General features: G+C 40.5%; 1 long non-coding RNA gene across 2 annotated transcripts; it reads left to right on the top strand.

Moving 5' to 3' along the window:
• Positions 1–2,892: 2,892 nt before the first annotated feature.
• Positions 2,893–8,686, top strand: LOC147236354 (uncharacterized). 2 transcript variants are annotated; one of them, XR_015107264.1, is made up of 4 exons: positions 2,893–3,444; positions 3,539–3,622; positions 6,253–6,369; positions 7,405–8,686. It is a non-coding gene; the product is annotated as an uncharacterized LOC147236354 (long non-coding RNA). The 2 variants fall into 2 exon arrangements; XR_015107263.1 differs by lacking the exon at positions 2,893–3,444 and having other exon boundaries at positions 3,462–3,622.
• Positions 8,687–9,069: the final 383 nt, after the last annotated feature.

Here is a 9,069-nt window from a genome sequence, read left to right on the forward strand (position 1 = left end):
CCAAGCCTGCCTTGGGGGGACACGGAGCAGTGTCTCCCTGTGCCGGTCCCAAGCCCGGATAAATGCAGAGGGTTGCGTCAGGAAGGGCATCCGGCGTAAAACTTTTGCCAAAACCAAATATGCGAGACAACCAAAACTATACCATACCGGATCGGTCGCGGACCGGGTTAACAACGACCGCCATTGGTACTGATGACCTACAGGGTACTAATGGAAATTGGGCTACTGTGGGTCGAAGAACAAGAACAAGAAGAAGAGGAGGAGTGCGTGTTCGGAAACAGAGAGAGAGGAGGAAAGGAAAGAGCCTGGGACTGAGAGTAGGGACTTTGAATGTTGGGACTATGACAGGAAAAGGTAGAGAGTTGGTGGACATGATGCAGAGAAGGAAGGTGGATATACTGTGTGTCCAGGAGACCAGGTGGAAAGGTAGTAAGGCTAGAAGCTTAGGAGCAGGCTTTAAGTTGTACTATTATGGTACTGACAAGAAGAGAAATGGAGTAGGAGTTATCTTGAAGGAGGAGTTTGTTAGGAACGTCCTAGAGGTGAAAAGAATGTCAGATAGACTTATGAGTCTGAAACTGGAAATCGAAGGTGTGATGCTCAATGTTGTTAGTGGCTATGCCCCGCGGGTGGGATGTGAATCTGAAGAGAAGGAGAAGTTCTGGAATGAGTTAGATGAAGTGATGCAGAATATTCCCAGAAATGAGAGAGTGGTCATTGGTGCAGACTTCAATGGACATGTCGGTGAAGGCAATAGAGGGGATGAAGAAATGATGGGCAGATTTGGTATCCAGGATAGGAATGCAGAGGGACAGATGGTGGTAGATTTTGCAAAAAGGATGGAAATGGCTGTAGTGAACACCTTTTTCCAGAAAAAACAGGAACATAGGGTAACTTATAAGAGTGGAGGTAGGAGCACGCAGGTAGACTACATCTTGTATAGACGAGGTAACCTGAAAGAGATCAGTGACTGCAAAGTAGTTGTAGGTGAGAGTGTAGCCAGACAGCATAGGATGGTGGTTTGTAGGATGACTCTGGTGACAAGGAAGATGAAGAGGACAAAGGCAGCGCAGAGGACAAAATGGTGGAAGCTGAAAAGGGAGGAGTGTTGCATGGTTTTCAGGGAGGAGTTGAGAAAGGGTCTGGGTGGTCAGGGAGAGCTTCCAGATGATTGGACAACTACAGCTAGTGTTATCAGGGAGACAGGTAGAAGAGTACTTGGTGTGTCATCTGGGAGGAAAGTAGATAAGGAGACTTGGTGGTGGAATGAGGAAGTGCAGGAGTATATACAGAGAAAGCGGTTAGCGAAGAAGAAGTGGGATACTGAGAGGACTGAAGAGAACAGACAGGAGTTCAGGGAGGTGCGGCGAAAGGTAAAGATAGAGGTAGCAAAGGCAAAACAAAGGGCTTATGATGACTTGTATGCTCGGTTGGATAGTAAGGAGGGTGAGAATGATCTATACAGGTTGGCGAAACAGAGAGATAAAGATGGAAAGGATGTACAACAGGTCCGGGTGATAAAGGACAGAGAGGGTAATGTATTGACAGATGCTAGAAGAGTGATGGGAAGATGGAAAGAGTACTTTGAAGAACTGATGAATGTGGAAAATGAAAGAGAGGCAAGGGTAGAAGAGGTGACTATTGTAGACCACAAAGTAGCAAAAATTAGTAAAAGTGAAGTGAGGAAGGCATTGAAGAGGATGAAGAGTGGAAAAGCAGTTGGTCCTGATGATATACCTGTGGAGGTGTGGAAGTGTCTAGGAGAGGCAGCCGTAGATTTTCTGACTCGATTATTCAACAGGATCTTAGAGAGTGAGAAGATGCCTGAAGAATGGAGACAAAGTGTGATGGTGCCTATTTTTAAGAATAAAGGGGATGTGCAGAATTGTGGCAACTACAGAGGGATAAAGTTGATGAGCCATACAATGAAGTTATGGGAAAGAGTAGTGGAAACTAGACTGAGAGCAGAAGTCAGCATTTGTGAACAGCAGTATGGCTTCATGCCTAGGAAGAGTACTACAGATGCAGTATTTGCGTTGAGAATGCTAATAGAAAAGTACAGAGAAGGCCAGAGGGAGTTGCATTGCGTTTTGTAGACCTAGAAAAAGCATATGACAGGGTGCCAAGAGAGGAGCTCTGGTATTGTATGAGGAAGTCTGGAGTGGCAGAGAAGTATGTTAGACTGGTGCAGGACATGTATGCTAGCTGTGAGACACTGGTACGGTGTGCTGTAGGGGTAACAGAGAAGTTCAAGGTGGAGATGGGACTCCATCAGGGATCAGCTCTGAGCCCCTTCTTGTTCGCAATGGTGATGGACAGGCTGACAGATGAGGTTAGACAGGAATCCCCATGGACCATGATGTTTGCGGATGACATTGTGATCTGTAGTGAGAGCAGACAACAGGTAGAGGAAAATCTAGAGAGGTGGAGGTATGCTCTGGAAAGGAGAGGAATGAAAGTTAGTCACAGCAAGACAGAATATATGTGTGTGAATGAGGGGAACTCCGGTGGAACGGTGAGGCTACAGGGAGTGGAGATCAAGAAGCTGGAGGATTTCAGGTACTTAGGGTCAACAGTCCAGAGCAACGGAGAGTGCGGAAAAGAGGTGAAGAGACGGGTCCAAGCAGGTTGGAATGGGTGGAGAAAAGTGTCAGGGGTACTATGTGATAGAAGACTATCGGCCAGAATAAAAGGAAAGGTGTACAAGACAGTGGTGAGACCAGCGATGATGTTTGGACTAGAAACTGTTCCAATGACCAAAAGACAGCAGGCAGAACTAGAGGTTGCAGAGATGAAGATGTTGAGGTTCTCTCTGGGAGTGACCAGGATGGATAGGATCAGGAATGAATCTATCAGAGGGACGGCACATGTTCGATGTGTTGGAGAGAAGGTCAGAGAAGCCAGACTGAGATGGTTCGGTCATGTACAGAGAAGAGATAGTGAATATATTGGTAGACGGATGCTGGAATTGGAGCTGCCGGGCAAGAGGTCTCGAGGAAGACCAAAGAGAAGATTTATGGACGTAGTGAGAGAGGATATGAAGGTAGCTGGTGTGAGAGAGGAAGATACAGAGAATAGGGTTAGATGGAGAAAGTTGACTCGCTGTGGCGACCCCTAACGGGAAAAGCCGAAAGAAGAAGAAGAAGAAGAAGATATATAATAGGCAAATTGTCTAGGATGTAGGGGATTACTTTTACAGGGTGGTGAATAGATTAATCTGGAAATATAATTCTGCATTACTTGCAGTTTTGTAATGTTGGTTTAAGCCCAGTTACATAGTCACTGCTGATCAGGAAGTCCCAGATAAGATGAGGAAGAGCCAGAGTGAGGATTTGTGTGGCTACAGAATGAATCCTGCTTCAGTGCATGTCTTCTGCTGTCCAGGGTTGTCAGATATATACTGGAGGCAGAGCTGTGGGCCCCAGTGAAGGGATTGGTAATCTGGTCAGTGCAGGGGGAATATTAGCTCTAGCTCATCTGATAACTTAAGCTAAAAGGGCTTTTGGAACAAACAACCTGCTTTTCATTGTGCGATTAGGACGGTTGAGGACCACCAGCACCATGAGAGTTGTCCACTGCTGTGCGCTGCTGCTTCTTTTACTGGTTCTGCTAGCATCGAACAGTAAGAATGTACTCTTTTATATTCACACTATTTTCTCCACCCTTCAGATCTCTACTCTTAACTCCATCCACCTGACATCTGAACTCAGTTGGTGTTTTTTTTCTCACTGCGCTCTGATTTTCTGTACTCTGGTCAAGAACACAACAGTTGAACTATTCAAACTCCCATTCTAAACACAATTCAGCAGTTTATTCTTTAGAGTATACCTTGTGTTATATCCCATTAAAAATATATAATAGCCCTAATTTTTGTGTCAGCTCTACACATTTTAGTTGTCCCCCCTCTGTAATTCTACAGTTTAGCTTTGCTTCAGGCTGCCATCCTGTTCTGTATCTAACATGCAATCCCAGAAGCTAATCTTTTAATAGGCCTGAAGGCTAATACTTTTCGCATGTGTGTTGAGTGGCTGTGCTGAGGGGATTGATTGTCAACCTGTTACGAGAAGGGGAATCTATGTGTCATGTCAAAACATAGAAAAATACACAAAAGACAAGGCTGAGAGACATTTTTTTCATCGATCAAGGTATTTGTCATCTGTTAAAGCTGATATTTCAGACTTCTTGTAAAAGCCTTGACTCATCAATCTTTTCAAAATGCCCTTTAAGTCATTTGAAAGCTTCAGAATGACATTTTTTCGTTTACCAAACATCTCTTTGTCCTTCTGCCATCATGACTGGATGGAAGGCAAGTATATTTTGATTCTAAAGAAAAGATGTGCTCTTTCAAAATGTTTGAAGCCTCCAGTCCAGTTCTATTTGATCCTCTTAAGAAGTAGCATCAAATGGTTCCTGCAGGAACATTTTAGAATTTGGGAAACGGATGGAAGTTTTCAAAAGAATTTTGTCAAAGTGGTATTTCAAAGGTCAGTTTGTATCCAGCAACCACTCCTTCCTCTGGAGAGCTTTAGAAAGATATTTAAGTTTTCAATACTCATAAATGGACTTCTGAAGTTTTTTTTCTCTCCCCAAAGCTGTATATATGTGTTTTACAGGTGGGTAATACTAAAATACTATTTGGATGAAAAAGAACTGTCTAAAGAGGGCGAGAAATGATGCGCCTTTATCTTCAATACGTTTTTGCTTAGCAACAAGAGAGATTATATGTAATCTTCAACCTGAAGATTATATGTTTGTGGAGATTCTGGGAAAAAATCCATAGATGAGTTCCTTATAGACTCTTTCATCTGTATAAATAACAACCCTGGTTTTATGATGTTTTCACACAGATATTTGATGGAAAAAAAAATCAAATGTATCCTGTAACTGAAGAACTGAAATCCTGAGAGAGTTGCCTTGAGGAAAATGAGATCATATTACAACACGTATTATGGATTTGATGGCGAAGTCATAATACAGTAGGAAAAAAAGGGACTGATATTAAAGTGACTTTTAGAATCTAATTTGAATCTTATTAAACTAATGTTTCTGGACAAGATTCCCATGTTTATTTGATAGTACAATAAATCAAGAACTGTAAAATACAAACGTGTCAGAAGGCACAAAGAACAACAATAATCAGTAAAACAGAAAAGCAAAGTGAAATGTCATAGTGTCATTCAATTAAATCAATATCATCACTCTATTGAGGTAAGGTAGAGTTATAGACAGGTATTAAAAATGGACTGTCTAAGGTGTAGATGCAGATTGCTGTTCCATAGGTCAGAGCCGTAGTTGAGAAATGTCTGTTCCCTCTGAGCTTTCACATTGATTGGGTATATCTAGGAGTAGGAGTAGCTGTTAATCAGACCTGATGGACCGCCAATGAGTATAGGTATGGAGCAGCTCTGGGAGGTATGGTGGTGCAAGACCCTTTAGAGATTTAAATAGTAATGAGAATACATTCAAAATGAACTTAAACCACCTAATGACAACACTGGACCTCACTGCAGAAGCTTATTTGAGAATTCAGTTGGAAATCTCTGTTTTATTTCCCTGTCTTATATTCTCTGTTTTATTTTTGGTGTTAGGGGACCTAAGTTAACAGGGAAGAGACCCACTAAGTCCAAACACCATCACCTCCGACTTTCTCTCATTAAACTTTGAAAAGCTTAGGGGCATCAAGTCATCAAGTTGTGCCAGGAGCACATTAGCTGAAAATGAACCTATTTAGAAGGGCGATATCTGGCAGTCATCAGCATACAAGTGGAAGAGCATACCTTGCCATCTGAGGAAAGAATTCATGTAATTATATAAAATAGAGGGAATAATCAGGGGCCCTAAAATTGACCCCTGTGGAACCCTAACAGGATAGGGGAGCAAGTGAAGATTCAAACCCATTGAGGTTCACTCTAAAACCTCTTCCTGACAGACAAGACCTGAACCAGCTCAGAGTAGTACCAAAAAAGCCCACTAGAAGCTGCCTAGGGAAATTAACATGTGATGATCATCAATATCAAGGGCTGCTGTTGAAGTCAAGGAGCTCAAGGATAAGATAGGCACCAGAATTACATGTTGAAAGGATATCATTCAAGGTTATCAACAGTGCAGACTCTTTCTGTGAAGGGATTCGAAGACCAGCAGATTACCATGTTTATCCAGAAAACATATATTTTTTTCTGTCAAGTGATTAAAGAGGTTTTTATTCACATATATTGGGTCGAATTGAAAAAAAAAAAATTGTATTTTTATCAGGCCAGGCTCTGCATTGCTATACTTGTATGGGCTCCAATAATGAGGACTGCAACCGACAAGGCTCCAAATCCTGTCCCAGTTACTCAGATGCCTGTGCTGCAGTGGTGGGCCATGACAGTAAGTCGATAGCTTGTTTATTTATCTCTGTCCTACCAACAACTGGGATAACAAAAAAAACTCTAAATGTATCTATTAAATGTGTGCTTGTGTGTTTTCAAAGGGGATGAGGTAACATAAACAGGAGAAATGTCAAGAGAAATGTTTCTCTTGACATTTCTCCTGTTCATGTTACCAAGAAAAGATTCCTCTGTCATATCAAATGGCCTCATTGTCACTGGCACAAATACAGACATAAATAATGAATGTGTTGTCTTATGCAGAATAATAATCATTCCGCAGAAAGATGCCATATAGAATGTGCCCTAAAGAACCATCTATACAGCATTAGTCATAGAATTCATCAATCCATCCATTATCTACCCTTTATCCTGTAGTCAGGGTTGCGGGGATGCTGGACCCTATCCTAGCTGTCAGTGGGTGAGAAGTGAGGTACACCCTGGACTGATCGCCAGTCAATCGCAGGGCCACATATTGACACGAATGACCATTCATTCTCTCATTCACACATCTGTGCAATTTTTCAAATGGATTCTAATTAACCGCCTGTATTTTATAAATGTGAGACAGTCACAGAAACATAGAATTTGTATTCTGTTTTGGTGATTTAAAAATAAAATAAATCAAATGAACTGTGCAATATTTCATTTCATAACAAGCACACTACAATTTTTCCTTTTATCATACTATTGTGCACTCCTTACCTCACTTGTTACTAAGACACTTATAGTTTTATCACTTGTTTACTAAGACACTTTATAGTTTCACTGAGACACTTTATAGTTTATAGTTTATTTTTATTTCTAATTCTGCCTTTTTCTTTTTATTATTTATTACTGTTATATTTTCTGTAACTCTGGCACAACAATTTCCTTTGGGATTAATAAAGTTGTTCTTATCTTATCTTATCTTATCTTATCTTATCTTATCTTATCTTATCTTATCTTATCTTATCTTATCTTATCTTATGAATGTATTATTTTATCTTTCCTGCAAATGATGACATGTGAAATGCATTGTGCCTCTGTTTATCAGGTGGGGTTATGAAGTCATGCTCTTACAAGTCTTTCTGCAGCCAGGCCAATAGCCCGGGCTATAGGGCACCTGGGGTCAGAGTTCACTGCTGCTACAGCGATGATTGCAATGTGACAAGTGCTGCCTTCCACCTGCAGAGTTTTAACTGCTTGCTGTTTCTTCTGCCTCTATTGTACCAGTACATTTAAAACATGTCTCAGCTTGATTATGTGAATAAGAATCCATCAGCAACACCACTGCTTTTAAAACATCTCAGCTTAATTGTGGGAACAAGTATCCATTAGCAACAGAAATGCCAACTGATATTTCTTTAACAATGCCAAATGACCCTTGATTTCATTATGCTGCTTCTCACCTCATTTTTATACATCGATATTTTCAACAGGGAGTCGCTGTAATTGATAGGGTTCAGGTTGTAGGTGCACCAGCCTAAATTATGTGCACCGCACCGTACATTAAAAACTACTCAAGTAGATGAGTGGATTTGACTAAGCCAATAAGACTGGGAAGTAAGGGTGTGCTGAGATAACAGAAAATGATAATTTATTATTTGCTGCCAATGGAAGATGATGTGACGCCATTTAAAGTTGTCTGTGTTTCCAGTATGCTGAGTCCCTGCTGAACCCACAATGTCAGCAAATATAGGATAAAAGTGACAAGACAATCTTCTCAAATTCTTTCCAAACGGCTTGTAACATCTGCACCTGTCATCTCATTGTTTGATAGCTCAGGATTCTGTTTGGGGTTCAGTCAGTTTAGGTTGCTGTGTCACTACATCTTTAGACACCTTCCAGTCATTTATAATTTGATGAGCTGTGTGAGATATTTTTGAAGTTAGTGTGATAACAGATCACACACACACGGCAAAGCCTCATAAGCCTGTTAGGTACCCATAGCCAGGTGTATTACACTGGTGAGGTCAATCCACGTTACGGAGAGAATCAGCAAGTTTGAGGTTAAGCTCCCTTACGGGATGGTCCATATTGTAACAGAGGATGCTGAATGTTATGCATAAAAAGACCCGTTTATCAAAACCACTGAAGACTTTTCTGCCCTGAAAAAAAGTCCAAACTCTTTAGAGTATAACTTTAACCCTCATATATTATGTTGAGGGTCAATTTGACCCATTAGGTCAATGGGTGAAATGGGTCAAATTGACCCTTAACATAATATATGAAGGTTAAAGAGTTTGGATTCTTGAGTCCAAACATGCAGCTACTGTGTGTCTTTATTAATATTTAGGTCTGATATTAATCAAAAACATGCAACTGAGGTGTTACTATATGCGTTAATATATTTTCTATGTTGTATTTAACAAATCAAAATTCAGTTTGTGTCTTTTGATGTTACTATTTTATGTAAATTTCTTGTTATGTAAGGAAATAAATTCTAGTCCTGCAAACTTTCTCTGTTTTTATTTTATTGTAGTAGTGAAAAATACGTATGAATGTAGTGTTACATATTGCTTGACTCATGATATCATGTTATTTTTTGTTAGGGGACCCAAAAGAATATTGAATTAATTAATGTGTATTCATTCTTTGCTGCGCACCCTAAACTTTGCCTCAATAGCTGAATTCCTGACAGAGCCATGGTTATATATACATTGCAACAAGGTGTCTCCCCTTTGGTCAAGTCAAGTTTAATTTTCTAATTTCATTTAAA

Source organism: Fistularia commersonii, chromosome 2 (assembly GCF_037954325.1).
Source record: "Fistularia commersonii isolate RoL2024-O1a breed Wild chromosome 2, RoL_Fcom_v1.0, whole genome shotgun sequence".
NCBI lineage: Eukaryota > Metazoa > Chordata > Actinopteri > Syngnathiformes > Fistulariidae > Fistularia > Fistularia commersonii.